General features: G+C 51.6%; 1 pseudogene; it reads right to left on the bottom strand.

The window, feature by feature from the left end:
* Positions 1-1,570: 1,570 nt before the first annotated feature.
* On the bottom strand, positions 1,571-15,455 carry LOC105056115 (UDP-arabinopyranose mutase 3-like; annotated as a pseudogene).
* Positions 15,456-15,753: the final 298 nt, after the last annotated feature.

Below are 15,753 nucleotides of genomic sequence, written 5' to 3'. Positions count from 1 at the left end.
AAATGTATGTTTCCACCTTTTTTTGTAAGTTACATTTTATGTAAAATCAAGTTGATGATGTTAGTCGAGTTTATGCAGTCAAATGATTAGTATGACCAATTTAACCAAACGATGCCATTACCTTCCCATATCATGTAGTGCTAGTGAAATATTTTCATCATTGCATGATGACCTACCTTCACTCATTAATCACTATCATGTACATATAGATTCGGTTCATGACAGAGAAACGAATGAGAGGTCCAAAACGAGCAAAGAAAATATTTTGGATAAACTCATCCTTTGGGAAGCATGGCATGGATTGATATGAATACCATGAGAATAGATCCTGTTGGAAAAAAAAAAAACAAAACTAGACCCCACTCAATATGACTTCATTCCGAATTTAAAATAAGTTCAATTCAATTAAAATTCACCAGAGGTGGTGAAAAGGTGAAAGGTAAATTGGAAATAAATGAAACCAGGAGCCAATACTGAAAAGGTGAAAGATCCTAGCATAATAGTAGAGTTAAATCTTTGCCATGCAAAGATAACATCTGAGATAAAAAATTATCATGCAAATTAGACCTCTCAACCCCATTCTAATAACAGAGGTAATGTTTAACATGGAAAACTAAACCCAACTTGACATGATTTATTCACTAATGAAGTAATAAAACCCAGACGAACCCAATAACCCAGTAGGCTTTAATTTTAGTAGAGTCCATTAGGCCCGCATTTTTCTTGGGCCTTGCTATGTTCACTTTAGCAAACTTTCATAGCTAAATTCTAACATGCGCCGCGTGCGAGAAATTAGGGTTTAAGGTTTCGGTCTCGGGAAGCGCGGCGCCAACGGCGTGGTTCCTTTCGAATTTGGGCTTGTTTGATCCGATGGGATGCGGTTCCTAATCGGAGCAGCTCTGAAACCGCGTCGAATTCCATCAAAATCGAAACTTTCCTTCTCTTTTTGTGTTTCCACCTTTCGATCCTGCACCCCGAGCAGTCCACTTTTGAGTTCGACATGGACGACGCCGGAGCGAAGCTCGAAGCCTACGCCGTCGTCAAGGAAGGGGAGGCTGAGATCCTATTGCCTTCTGGCGACAGCGGGTTCTACAACGACGCCCAGGTGCCGAATTCGCATCCCTCCTCTTTGTTTCCTGTTTTTTTTGGTGGTTTTTTAGCAGTTCCCTAGTTATTTTGGGTTCTTCTTTAACTGGTTTTGCTGAAGATTGGTCCTTTTTGCTTGATTTTGCTGTTTTGTTAAGAAATGCTGTTCTTTACCCATTGATATCAATCAATGTGAATCGCTGGTTAAATGTTGAACTAGTTATATTGTTGACATCTTTTCCCTGGGAATTTTCTTCTTTGATATCTTTAGAAATAACCTGATAAGTATTACCTCTAATTCTGAGCCATCTGTAAACTGTGGAACAAATGAGAGCGAGTTAGATTCTGTGTTTACTAAATGCATCAGTTGGAAAGAAGGCTAGCATTGTAAAATTATGACCCTCCATTAGCTTTTCTTTTAGCCAATGAGAGAGATAGCTACTTTGTCTGTCTTGCTCACTAGAGATAAAATCCCAGGGGCCGGTTCTCCAAATTGAATGGACAGGACTGTCTTGCTGCAGAATGCACCGATGTCAGCAGTGCCATCAACCTGAGAGCTTAAAGTCATGCTAGCTTAACAACTACCAAGCTGCCCAGCCGATGAACAAAGGGTAGGTCACCACAGAGTTGCAGGTCACATAACATTCACAAAACAGAAAAAAGCAATGCGAAATTTTAATGGATGCATATCCTATGTTTTCTTTCACAAAGTATAATCAAGAACACGAGATTCAAGACAACCCAATTACATGCCATAATTTGACACCATCATGCAACCTATAACCAGCAATCAGATATGTCATCTCAAAGAATGAAAGCATTGCATTAACCCAATCGCTAAATGAATATCTTAAGCCTCTGCAATGACATTTTGAGAATAGTCGGGAAATATTAGAGTTCATCTCAGCAGGCTAAAGTCTGACCACACTGAAAGAAAGGGACACAGTATAAATGATAGATGTCCATGCTCTCTTAATCTATTTCCCCTTGGCCGGGCCATTGGAGGCTTCAACAGCGGCAGATCCCACTTCTCCAGATGGGTTGAGTTCATCCCAGGCCTCAACCCATGCCACCATGGCATCTCCTAGCTTGTTGAAGTAAGGGTCCAGCTTCACAAGCCTTGCCCTAACCTGCTTGGAGAGCTCAATGTAGCATTCCTGTGCAGCGGTGCACTCCTTTGGAAACGATGGGGATTGGAAAAAAGCGAGCAAGCTCTTCCTGCCAAAAGAGACCGTTGTACTCCAATTTGCGGTTCACAAACGGGTTGCTTGCCTTGCTGTGCCACAAGTAAGGCAGGCCGGTCTTGACTTCCAATCCCAAATGATCACAGATCACCTGCAAAATTACCATCTGGAATGTCAGAGATTGTGTTTCCTAGAATTAGAAAAAATTTTGATCAAAGTTTGTAGTTTTGGTACTGGACCTCGTACATGTACCATCCTGTTACTATGTCTGTACGTTTGGTATGGGGGCCAGTTTTGTATACCGACAACTGGTACCCTACATGCGAGTATCAACCGGTATGGCAAATCAAGCTTTTGATGATTGGTGATTCTACCACAAAAACATCAAGTGACAGAAGACATGTAATGTTCCATGTCATTGTCAGAAGTAAGAATATGTACTTCACGGGTAAAAGAACTTGAAACCACAAAGCTTTCAAAATCTACCTCAGAAATAAGATACCAGCACAACGCATGAAATGAAAAAAATGGCTGACCTCAGTTCGCCATCCTTCCCACATATCATCATAACGACTAATAGGCTGGCCGTCACCCGAAAGTCCCAAGTAAATTGCAGGGCCAATCAGTTCATGGTTGAATGCCAGATTCATCCCTCACATTGGAAACAAGGTTCCCTTTGGAATTGTAAGAACTGCATCCACATACCTACTCAAAAGACAAGTAACATTGAGTATAAAAAGCAGCTTCAAACTTCTATAATAATACCTTCCATGTTAGGATCTGTTGTTACCTCCTGTTCCTCTCAAGAGGCTTGACAAGCTGAGTGGGTGCATCATAGTCCGGAATGTTGAGCCAAATGCGGTGAGAGATAGCAGTTTGAACGCCTTCATGGAGACTGAAAGGGTATCCAGGAACACAATCTGCACCTTCACGGAAAGGATCATACAAAGTATTAAAGAAGAAAGGAGTCGAAGGGCTAAGGAGATTCTTTATATGCTGCTCAAGTGCATTGATCTCTTTGCCAGATGGATCCTTGGCAACCTATACATTCAAAAAAGAACAGAAAACATTTCTTAGTTCAACAAGAACTCAAACATATTCAAATTAAGAATGAAGTATGTTGGGATATACCGACCGATCTCCCTCACGCCGACTCATTGTCGGGCCTACATGACCAGCGGCCAACTCTGCCGACTGGCAGCTGCCGTCACCGACCGACCGAATATACGTCGGGGTCGGACAGACCCTCTTCGCTCTTGATCGGCCGAACTATGAAATCCGACTCCCCCGACGCGCCCGACTGACCGACGGAGGGACCTCGGGTTTCCACCCGACGCCCCTCAACCAGCCGCCGACCTATAATCGATCGGCTCCTTTGAACACCATACGACTGCGGGAGACTGTCAATCCTGACAACAGCGTGCGGCACAGCCATCTTGGAGTATTATCCCACTTAAGGCATGGGTCAACCCTAGCGATTTGATAGCCCCACGGTGATTCGACAACCTCACGGTGACTCTGACAGTCCTCGGCGATTTGACAATTCTTCTATTGTCTGCACCATTAATGATGGCGCCATGCCGCGCTCTACTATAAATCGGGAAAGGCAACAGTGCTGGAGGAGGTCTTTTTCGAAACCCTTGAACTCTTCCTCTCTAACCCTCGCCTTCACCCTCTCTCGTTGAGCTCCTTGATTCTTTTCTACTGTTGCCTAGTCTCCTCTCTGACTTGACCGTCGGAGGGTCCCCGCCGGAGTCACCTCCGGTCAGTGCGGACTTCTTTTGCAGACGCTCGTTCCCGGCGACCAGGCGACGAGGGGATTGACCGCAACAAGTTTTGGCGCGCCAGGAAGGGGAGTACAGCACCAGGGATTACAACCCCCACAGAACTCGAAACATCTGTCAAGATGACAAGAACAAGAGCTCAGCGGTCGAGGGTCACCGGATCGGCGAGGCGCTCTTCCCGTCGGGAAGAGGCCTCTCCCCCACCCTCCATGGCGGAACCTAGCTCTCCGCATCCTGCGGTGACCACGGAAGCACAGATCGCGGCGATCGTGCGGCAGATGACTGTGTTGACGGACGCGGTCAAGGGCCTTCAACAACAACCGATCCGATTGCCGCCCTCGTCGGTGGGGCAACCGGCGGTACACCCGATGCCCTCCAAGAGCAGCCACCGGCGCTCGCGTCGGTCTCCGTCACCTCCTCGGGAGCACCTGTCACAGCGCTCCCACCGAGAGGAGGAGAGGCGGCCACGGCATGATGCCCGCCAGTCCCGACGACTATCTCCTACCCAGCCGGAACGAGCAAGGAAGGAAAAGCGACCGCGAACATCGTCCGCCTCCCTCTCGGATTCATCAGGAGACTCCACTCCCGGGGTCTCTTAGCACCGATGGGTCGACGACTACGAACGCAGGTTCGAAGAAATTGACCGTCGGCTTGTCCAGCTGCAGGTGGACGGACAGAAGTCTTCGAACGAGATTGACTTCCAGACCGCCCAATCTCTCTCCCGACTCATCCTCGACGAACCGATCCCCAGTCGGTTCAAGATGCCACATGTGGAGCCTTACGACGGCTCCACCGACCCAGTCGACCACTTGGAGAGCTACAAGGCTCTCATGACGATCCAAGGGGCGACCGATGCTCTTCTTTGCATCAGGTTCCCCACCACGCTTCGCAAATCTGCCAGGGCCTGGTACTTCGGTCTTCGATCAGAAAGTATCCACTCCTTTGGGCAGCTCGAGCATTCTTTCGTGGCCCACTTCAGCACCAGTCGGAAGCCACCATGAATCTCGGACAGCCTTTTCTCCCTCAAACAGGAAGAAAACGAGACACTTCGACACTTCGTGGCGCGATTTAACGCGGCCACGCTTGAGGTCCGGGACCTCAATGAAGACATGGCCATCTCGGCCATGAAGCGGGGGTGAGGGCATCCCGATTCACATACTCCTTGGATAAGACCCTCTTCCGGATGTACGCCGAACTGCTGGAGCGCGCGTACAAGTACATGCATGCAGACGAAGGAGCTTCCGACCGGCGCCTGACCTAGTTTAAGGGTCCGAAGGAGAAGCGAAGGAAGGGTCGGGCCCCTGCCGAGCCTAGCAGACCCCCGACCGACAGTCGGGTCTCACCCCCGCGACGGAACCAAAGGTCGCCTCGACGACGGAGTCCGAGACTGACGCGCCCCAGGTATGACTCCTATACTCCTCTCTCTGCTCCTCATGCGCAGATTTGATGGAGATCGAAGGGGAAGAATATCTGCGACGGCCTCCGCCTTTGAAGGCAAAGGGCCCCGACCGGTGAAAGTATTGCCGATTTCATCGGGGCTATGGCCACAACACCGAGCAGTGCATCCAACTCAAGGATGAGATCGAGGCCTTCATACACCGGAGATATCTCGATAAATTTCGGAGGAACCCGCCGACCCGACCCATCACCGACCGACGACCCCAGCCAACTGAAGAAGCAACGACTAACCAACCTACGGCCGGGGTCATCAATATGATCTCCAAACGACTGGGCCCGGGGACGTCTGCTGAAGGGGAGTCGATGAAGAAGCTGCGCCCAGATGGCGAAATTACTTTTACAGATGAAGATGTTCGAGGTATACAAACTCTCCATGACGACGCTGTTGTTGTCTCGGCAACAATAGCAAATTATGATGTAAAAAGAATCTTTGTGGATAATGGAAGTTCAACGAACGTTTTGTTTTACTCGACTTTCTCCCGGATGCGACTGTCGGCCGATCGGCTCAAGAGAGTCTCTACACCCCTGATAGGCTTTGCTGGAGATGCTGTCACGGTGGAAGGGAAAGTTACTTTGCCCGTAATGGCTGGAACCGAACCCCGACAGAGCACAGTCCACTTGACCTTTGCGGTCGTCCAAGTGCCTTTGGCCTACAATGCCATACTTGGAAGATCCGGACTAAATACCCTCTGGGCGATAGTTTCGACGTATCATCTCTTGGTTCGGTTACCGACCAAAAATGAAGTCGGAGAGATGCGCGGGGATCAACAGCTCGCTCGACGATGCTTCCAGATCTCCACTCAAAGCAACGAGTTGAAGGGCTCCCTAACGGTCGACAAGTTGGACCAATGGGAGGAGGAAGAATGAGGTGAACCGGCCGAACAGCTTGTTCCCATCCCGATAATGCGGAATTCAGAACGAATGGTATGGGTCGGATCTCAATTACCCGACCCCGAGCGACGACAGTTGGTGGAGCTGCTGAAGGCCAATGTCAACGTATTCGCTTGGTCGGCAGCGGATATGCCGGGCATCCCCCCGGAGACAATAACACACCGACTCAACATCGACCCGGCGAGGAGGCCGATGAGGCAGAAGAAATGATCTTTTGCTCCTGAAAGACAGAAGGCCATCGACGAAGAAGTGGACAAGCTATTCGAGGCAGGCTTCATCAGAGAAACTACATATCCCGATTGGCTCGCCAATGTCATCATGGTGAAAAAGGCCAACGAAAGTTGGAGGATTTGCATCGACTATACCGACCTAAACCACGCCTGCCCGAAGGACAGCTTCCCACTTCCAAAAATCGACCAGCTGGTAGACGCGACGTTCGGCCACCGACTGCTCAGCTTCATGGATGCTTTTGCCAGATATAATCAGATCCGGATGGCGCCTGAGGATGAGGAGCACACCGCCTTCGTGACCGCCAAGGGCCTCTACTACTACAGAGTAATGCCCTTCGGACTGAAGAACGCTGGAGCCACTTACCAGCGACTCGTCAATAAGGTCTTTAAAGATCAAATTGGGTGCAATATGGAAGTGTATGTGGACGACATGCTGGTAAAGAGTGCACAGACTACAGATCACGTTCGAGATCTCAAAGAAGCTTTTCGCACTCTACGACAACACCGGATGAAGCTGAATCTGACTAAGTGCGCCTTCGGAGTGACTTCGAGGAAGTTCCTCGGGTTCCTCGTTTCTCAACGTGGAATCGAGGCCAACCCTGAGAAAATAAAGGCAATCATCGACATGCGGCACCCGGGCACCAAGAAGGAGGTCCAGAAGCTGAACGAAAAAATCATCGCCCTCAGCCGATTCATCTCTCGGTCAGCTGAAAGATGCCTCCCGTTCTTCAAAACCCTGAGACAGGTGAGGGGCTTTTCTTGGTCGGATGAGTGCCAACGGGCCTTCGAGGACCTGAAAAAGTACCTAGCTTCCCCACCGCTGCTTGTGAGGCCGAAAGTCGGAGAGACGCTGTATCTCTATTTGGCCACTTCCCCCGAGACGGTTAGCTCGGTGCTCGTCCGAGAGAACGAGAGCCGAATTCATCAACCTATATACTACACCAGCAAAGTGCTCCGCGGTGCTGAAGCTCGGTACACGAAGATGGAGAAGATGATATTCGCCCTGACCGTGTCCGCATAACGACTCCGTCCATACTTCCAAGCGCATGCCATTGTGGTCCTCACCAACCAGCCCCTGAGGGCAATATTGCGCCGACCTGACACATCGGGACGACTGGCGAAATGGACGATGAAGCTCAACGAGTTTGACATATAGTATCGACCGCGACCCACCCTGAAGGCCCAGGTCTTGGCCGACTTTATTGCAGAGTGCTCGACAACCGACCAAGGGTCGGAAGGTGGGAACCCCGGAGGAGCTGCGATCTCCGAGCCTGACCCGAGGTCCACCTGGGTACTGCACATCGACGGAGCTTCAAATGCTCGGGGGAGCGGGGCCGGACTCCTGCTCACCAACTCGGAAGGGATGGTCACTGAGTACGCCCTCCGATTCAACTTTAAAGCTTCCAACAATCAAGCCGAGTATGAAGCGCTCCTTGCCGGCTTGAGGATGGCGAAGGAGCTTGAGATCGACAGCCTCTGGGTTTTCTCCGATTCTCAGCTGATCGTGGGCCAGGTCAAGGGCGAATTCGAGGTGCGAGACCCGGCTATGGCAAAATATCTCCAGAAGATGAAAGATCTTGTGGCACGCCTCGGATATTTTGAGATCTCCCATATCCCAAGGTCGGAGAACGCTCGGGCCGACGCACTCTCCAGGTTAGTGACTTCAGCTTACAACGCTTTGGGCCGGACGTTCGTGGAGAATCTCGAGCAGCCGAGCATCGACAAGACCGAGAAGGTGCTACAACTAGCGGCCGAACCAAGCTGGATGGATCCGATTGTTCGGTACCTGACCGACGGGATTAGTCCTGAAGATCCCGCGGAGGCCAGACGGCTCCGATGGTCAGCCTCCCAATACGTGATAATGGATGGCCGACTTTACAAAAAGTCGTTCTCCCTTCCCTTGCTCAGATGCTTGGGACCGACCGACGCGGACTACGCGCTCAGAGAAGTACATGAAGGGATCTGCGAAAATCACTTGGGGGGCAAATCCTTGGCCTACAAAGTCCTGCGGCAGGGTTACTACTGGCCCGCTATGAGGAAGGATCCAGCTTAGTTGGTTCGAAAGTGTGAGCCATGTCAGAGGTACGCCAACATACAACACCGACCAGCCAGCCAAATCACCCCTATTGTCACCCCGTGGCCCTTCGCCCAGTGGGGGGTCGACATACTCGGTCCCTTCCCATCGGCGTCTGGCCAAAGGAAGTTCATAGTCGTCGCCATCGACTACTTCACTAAGTGGGTGGAAGCCGAGCCCCTAGCGCAAATTACCGAGCGAAAGATGGAAGACTTCATCCAGAAGTCCATCATCTTCAGGTTCGGATTGCCGCACACCATTATCACCGACAACGAACGATAATTCGACAATCAGGACTTCAGAGACTTCTGTGCGAGATTTCACATCACGCACCGACTGACCTCGGTCGGACATCCACAATCCAATGGTGAGGTCGAGGTGACCAACCGGACCATTCTGCATGGACTAAAAACCCGACTGAATGAAGCCAAAGACCTCTGGGTCGAGGAGTTGAACTCCGTCCTGTGGGTGTACCGGACGACACCCCGTGTCCCGATCGGAGAGTCACCTTTCAGTTTGGCTTATGGGACGGAAGCGATGATACCGCTCGAGATCAGGCTACCGTCGACTAGAGTCGAGCAGTATCGAGAGCCGGACAACTCTAAGTGTTGGAGAGCCGACCTAGACCTCCTCCCCGAGCTTCGGAGCGAGGCCCAGCTCCGCGTGGCTTCTTACCGACAGAAAGTAGCCCGATATTACAATGCCAAGGTCAAACCAAAACTTTTCAGGCCTGGGGACCTAGTCCTAAGAAAGGCAGAAGTCTCGAAGCCTCTAGACCAGGGGAAGTTGGCTCCGAACTGGGAAGGACCCTACAAGGTAGCGGACACCTACGGGCCGAGAGCTTACCGACTGGAGACTCTAGAGGGAAATACCATTTCCCGGACCTGGAATGCCGACAATCTAAAGTTGTACTACCAATGAACTCTGTATCCCCTCACTCGGAATACGAATTCGGTTTCAAACTTCGGAGTCTGGAATCTCGACTCTTCGACTGTGGGTCGGCACTCGCCAAGAAGTGCGAGCCCCCGACGCCCCGACTTGAGCCTAACGTTCCACTAGGGACCAATGCCCTGATCGCCGACGATGCATCAGACGCTTTGAAGGGCCGATATATCCATGACGACGGGAGTTACACTCCTTCTACAGTTAGAACTCTCGAGCAAAACGATCGGCTGACTTGTCGACTCGGCCCCGATCAAGAAAGGCAAAATGCCGATGTGACCAATATCGCGTTCGCAACTTACTGACTAGGTCACGATCGATCGAAGGATATTCGGCTTACCACCATTTATCACACGGCGCGACGTAAGTACCCGACCTAGGTCTGGGTGATGGAAATTCGACTTGTCATCGTTTCTCCGACTAAACGCATCAGACGCCATTCGGCTGAACAAATGCGTCGAGCGACATTCGATCATCGGATCCTACGGAACGATCTGGCCATCAAGTTATGCTCGAAGGTCGGTTGACCCTCGGCTCGACGAACGCGCCCGACTCACGTCTGGGCAACAGGCATTCGACTTAAGCTCTCGACCGTCGCGTTGCACGACGATTGGGAGGCTGATCTAAAGTCGAAATTCGCTCTGCCTTTGCTGCGGCGCGCATTGCCAACTATCTCAAATCATCACCAGGAATCCTACCGAACGTCCTAACTAGTCTATTGGGCTTGCGACTTATGTGTTCAAAAAGTGTCCCACGACACATGAAAGAAAAGAGACATACAAAGGAGAAGAGTCCAAGTCGAAAAGACTTTGACTTCGATTTCATTAGAGTTCGGGCTAAGTTTACCAAACTAGACCGAAGCCCGAATACAAATATGATAAACAGAAGTAAGAGAAAAAAAAAATAGAAGGCCGACTAGCCCTCGGAATCGGCTTCCTCCATCGGGTGAAGATTGGGGGCGGTCGGCGAATCCACTTGGGCTTCGGGGGTCGTAGCCACTTCGGGAGTTGGAGCCGCCCGACCCTCGATGACTTGGTCTGCGTCGGCTTCAGCTTCCACTACGGCGGCGTGACCTCCCAACGATGGGTCAGCCATCTCCTCCGCGGCTGGGGCCTCCGACTCTGGTAGAGCGATGCTGTCGAGGTCGAGCTCTGGGTATAAGCTCCGGACGGCTTCCCGAGCGTCCTCGTATCCCACTCGGTACGAGAGGAAGCCGTTCTCTAGAAGTTCCTCCCGGTACTCTTCAGAGTCATGGAAGTCTTCTATAGCCCAACCCATGGCTTCCTTCGCCGACTCCGCTTCCGCCCTCGCGATGTCTGCGTCGGCCTGAGTGATGGACAGATTCTCTTCGACCTTAGCGAGGTTTCCGAGGCTTACTTGGAGTTGCTCGCGTTCAGCCTTGAGCTCCTTGGCGAAGCTGTCCCTCTCGTGACGCAGCCGACGGATGGTGCAGGACTTCCGCTTGGCGTCGTCCCGAGCCGACTGCAGCTCGATCCCCGAAGTCGCCAAGGCACCTGTGAGTTGGGAAACCTCCTCGTTGAGACGAGAGATCTCCCCCTCAAGCTGAGCCTCCCGGTCGACCGACTGCTGTAGCTGGTCGACCAGTATGACCTTATCGACTTCGACGGCCATGGCCTTGTCCTTCCAGGCCGCCCACAGGTCACCGAATCTTCGGTATCCGGCCTCCAGCTCGGATATATTATAAATCAGCTGTGAAAGACAAAACCGACCGTCAGAAGACCGAGCTTATAAAAATGATGATAATGAAAATAAAGAGGAAGACTTACCCGGATCATAGTCAGGTAGAACGAGGACAACATGTCGGAGATCCGTTGATTCTTCATGGCCTCAATGTCGGCCGGGAGGATGAGCGCCTGGCAGAGCCTCCTGGCCAAGTCGTGGTTGGCCAGGGCTGACGCTCCTTCGGAGAGTGGGGAGTCGGTCGACGCCCCACCACCAGCCGACCTTCTGTCGTCGTCGGACGCCATCGGGGCCTTCCCTCGGGCGGATATCCAGGCCCTGATTTCGAAGAAGGACGGCATGCTTAAGCCCGATCGAGTCTCTCCCGAAGGTGCAGCAGCAGCGGACGCGGGTTGCTCGGGCTCGCGCGCCTCCTCCCGAACCTCCTCTGCCGGCTGAGCAGCCGGCACGTCCTCGACCGATTCCTCGACCGCCCGTCCCTCGGGCGAGGCTGCTCCCTCGGTCGATGGTCCCTCGGACGGGACTTCAACCGGCACCGTCGGCGCCGATAGTGCAATGACAGGCTCCGCCTCCGCTGCACCCGGCTCGCTCGGTGGAGCCACCTGAGGCCTCTTGGGAGGCCGCGATAGCTCGGTCCCTTGCGCCGGCCTTTTTTGCACAGCGTACTGCCGGACGTCGACCGCCTTCAATCTCGCCCTCGGTGGCATGTCTGCAAACAGCGACAGATGATCAGCACCAAAAAGAGAAAGGAAAGAAGAAAGAGGGAAGGAGAAGGGGAACGAACCTAAGCACGAGATCGGGCTGAGATCGGCGTCGTATAGGGCCTGCTCGGTGACGAGCTCCCTCTGCTTCGGCACCGAGATATCTTTTAGGCGATGGAAGTCTTTCCGATCCCCGGCCTCCACCCGACTGTTCTCATTCGGTTGGGTTCGGGGGTCTCCCCAACGGATAGGGAACCCCCAAGAAATAAAAGAAGAGACAAAAAAGAACTGGTTCTTCTATCCATGAATCGATGATGGAAGACCGGTGATGAAAGAGAGCCCCTTCCGAGGATTGAAGTACCACCACCCTCGGATTTTAGGGTGGGGTCGGAGGACAAAAAAAGCTCGGAAGAGTGAAATCCGAGGGATAGTTGGCAAAAGCCGACACAACAGGGTAAAACTGACTATTAGCCGAACTGAGTTCGGCGTAAGTTACGTCGGTCATAGCCCGTAATAGTCTAACACGTTCCGGACGAACTCCGATACCGGAAATCGAAGACCGGCCCAGAGGTCCTCGACGTAAAAGGCCACCTGACCCTCAGGCGGATCGTTGACCCGACCGTTGGCCCCAGGAGCGAACAGCCGAAATTGCTCCAAGATGCAATACTGCTCCCGGAGCCGATCGACGTTCGGCCCCGAAAGTGAAGAGACCTCCACCTCTGGAGTCGATCGAGGGTCGTCAGTCGGATTCCCCGACCGACCTTCTCTTGGAGATGTTCTAGCCATGAACCAGAACAGAAGACAGAAGATAAGTAGAAGAGGGAAGAGAACCATGAGGAGGCAAGGAGGGAGACGGCCAACGGTGAAGGCTCCTAGAGGGAAAGAAATACTCCTAAGAAGAGGAAAAACGAAGACAATTACTTGGGACAGGGGACCACACGGGCAGAGTTTCGACAGTGAATGGGGAAAGTGGAAATCCGGATGCAGACGACCCTGTATATATAGCGCCTCCCGACGGCCGAGATAGAAGCACGACCAACGAGGATCTTCCAGATCGCGGCACGTGGCGACATCTGGGCCCTTCTCCGGCCTGACGGTTCGGCACACCTGCCCTCAGATTGGGCCACGTCACCTCTATCCGCCTAGGCTGGTTCGGCCCAATGGCTCCCTGCCACGCGGCGAAAAAGTCGTGACGATTCGCGTTCCCGAAGAGACGGCGGGAGCGGCGGTTTTTATTCCCAGTGGGACGTCTGACGTCGATGGGACGTCTGGCACCGACGGGTCACCTGACACTTATGAGGCGCCTGACACCAGATCAGCCAGCGGTACAGTCGTCAGAATCGGAACTTAATGCGATGGGAATCCACTCCTTTCGCCCGACGCTGCCGCCCACGCAAAGACATTAGCCAGCGCACCATCCGACTCAGGAGTGGAGGGGGGCAACTATTGGGATATACCGACCGATCCCCCTCACGCCGACTCACCATCAGGCCTACATGACCAACGGCCGACTCTGCCGACTGGCGGTTGCCGTCACCGATCGATCGAGTATACGTCGGTCGGACAGACCCTCTTCACCCTCGATCGGTCGAACTATGGAGCCCGATATCCGACTCCCCCGACGCGCCCGACTGACCGACGGAGGGACCCCGGGTTTCCACCCGACGCCCCTCAACTAGCCGCCGACCTATAATCGGTCGGCTCCTTTGAACGCCGTATGACTGCGGGAGACTGTCAATCCTGACAACAGCGTGCGGCACAGCCGCCTTGGAGCATTATCCCACTTAAGGCATGGGTCAACCCTAGCGATTTGACAGTCCCACCGTGATTCGACAACCTCACGGTGACTCTGATAATCCTCGACGATTTGACAATTCTTCCATTGTCTGCACCATTAATGATGGCGTCATGCCGCGCTCTACTATAAATCGGAAAAGGCAACAGTGCTGGAGGAGATCTTTTTCGAAACCCTTGAACTCTTCCTCTCTAACCCTCGTCTTCACCCTCTCTCGTTGAGCTCCTTGATTCTTTTCTACTGTTGCCTAGTCTCCTCTCTGACTTGACCGTCGGAGGGTTCCCGTCGGAGTCACCTCCGATCAGTGCGGACTTCTTTTGCAGGCGCTCATTCCCGACGATCAGGCGATGAGGAGATTGGCCGCAACAAAGTATATGGTAAAACCATTTGTTACTATTATGTGATATAGGCTTAAAAAAGCATGGTCAAGTATGAAGTCGGTCTGTTGGTCCGTAGGAAGAAAAAAGAAATTCATGGAGGCCTTTTTTTTTCTTCCTAAAGGATTCAGGCTAGAGGACTGTCGGATTGACATGGGTTATGCTCAAATAAGTTTCCCGATCCACAAAATTCAGCCCAATCCTGCTGGATTGTCCAACAGGCCTAAAGAATAATAGCATATAGGAAAGAAGCAAGAAGCAAATTTTTCATAAACCAAGCAAGAAATGGATGAGGTGAGCCTAATATTATGTGGATTATGCATCTTCAAATCAAAACATATCATGCAGGTGCCTTACCCGTAACTGGATTCAATTAATCGCATATATGAAACACATGTATAAATTGAACAACATAGTAATAGAATTGGATCAACAATGATCCCTCAGATGTCTCTGTTTCTTGCATGCTTCAAAAATTGAAAAGAACTTCATATGTTCCGTAACTTATTACATTGTAGTAGATCCATCTAGATGTTGATGGATCATTAAGTTGCAAGATATAACCAAACTGTAAAACAACCCACTTTCAGAATCAGACCTCCCTAAGCCAAAAAAAGCTGGGTGTCTACGTCAACAACAACGATCATATGACAAATAATCTACAGGGAAATCCAAACAAACAGAAAAGAGAAACAAAGTTTGAAAGCAAGATGAAGTTTTCGATCAACAGAACACATAGCCAACCGCATATTTCCCTAAAATCGAACAAGTAACAGCATGCCTCCCCAAAAACCCATGACGGTAATAAAGATCCCGCCTTTCCCCAAAACCCAAAACCCCAGTCCACCAGGAAACAAGCAACAGGGGAATGGTTGATCATGAGAGAAGGACTCACGAAGAAGTCGTCGTCGATGGTGCAGATGCACTTCTTCTTGGAGGTGAGGAAGATGAAGGAGCGGCAGGAGGAGTCCTTGAAGAAGATGCAACTGGCCTTGGGGCCGAGGATACGGTTGATGTCGTTGCGGTTTGTAGAGCTCGTAGTCGAGGCCGTCGGAGACTCTGATGGCCTTGGAGGGGTCGCCGTCCTGGAGGATGATGAGGTGGTAGGGCTGGAAGAAGGGGCGCCACGCCTCGAGGACGTCCGCGCTCCGGGTGGTCGGAATCACGATGTCCACCTCGTCCCTCACCAATGCAGTGCTCGGGAACGCCAGGGAGCTTCCTCCGCCCGCCATTGCTCTCCAAAAATCCGAGCTTGCTCGATATATATATATAGAGAGAGAGAGAGAGCTGAGAGGAGGAAGAAGAAGAGTGGTCGTCTCCGAGGGGCGAAAAGAACTGAGGAAGTGAGAGTTCCCTGATAAATAAATGGAGCGGAGTGGTCACGTGTCGGGCACGTGAGGAGGTGATGGAAATCTGGTGGAGATTTTGTGTCATTAATGTTGGAGAATCCATTAGATCGGGGTTTACCTTTCACGCCAAAGAAAGTTTTACCTTCCATCAGCCTAGTTGTTACAATTTTTGTGTCTAGAA

This window comes from Elaeis guineensis, chromosome 13 (genome assembly GCF_000442705.2).
Source record: "Elaeis guineensis isolate ETL-2024a chromosome 13, EG11, whole genome shotgun sequence".
NCBI lineage: Eukaryota > Viridiplantae > Streptophyta > Magnoliopsida > Arecales > Arecaceae > Elaeis > Elaeis guineensis.
Note: the sequence above shows the minus strand (reverse complement) of the source record. Positions and strands in the feature narration are given on the sequence as shown.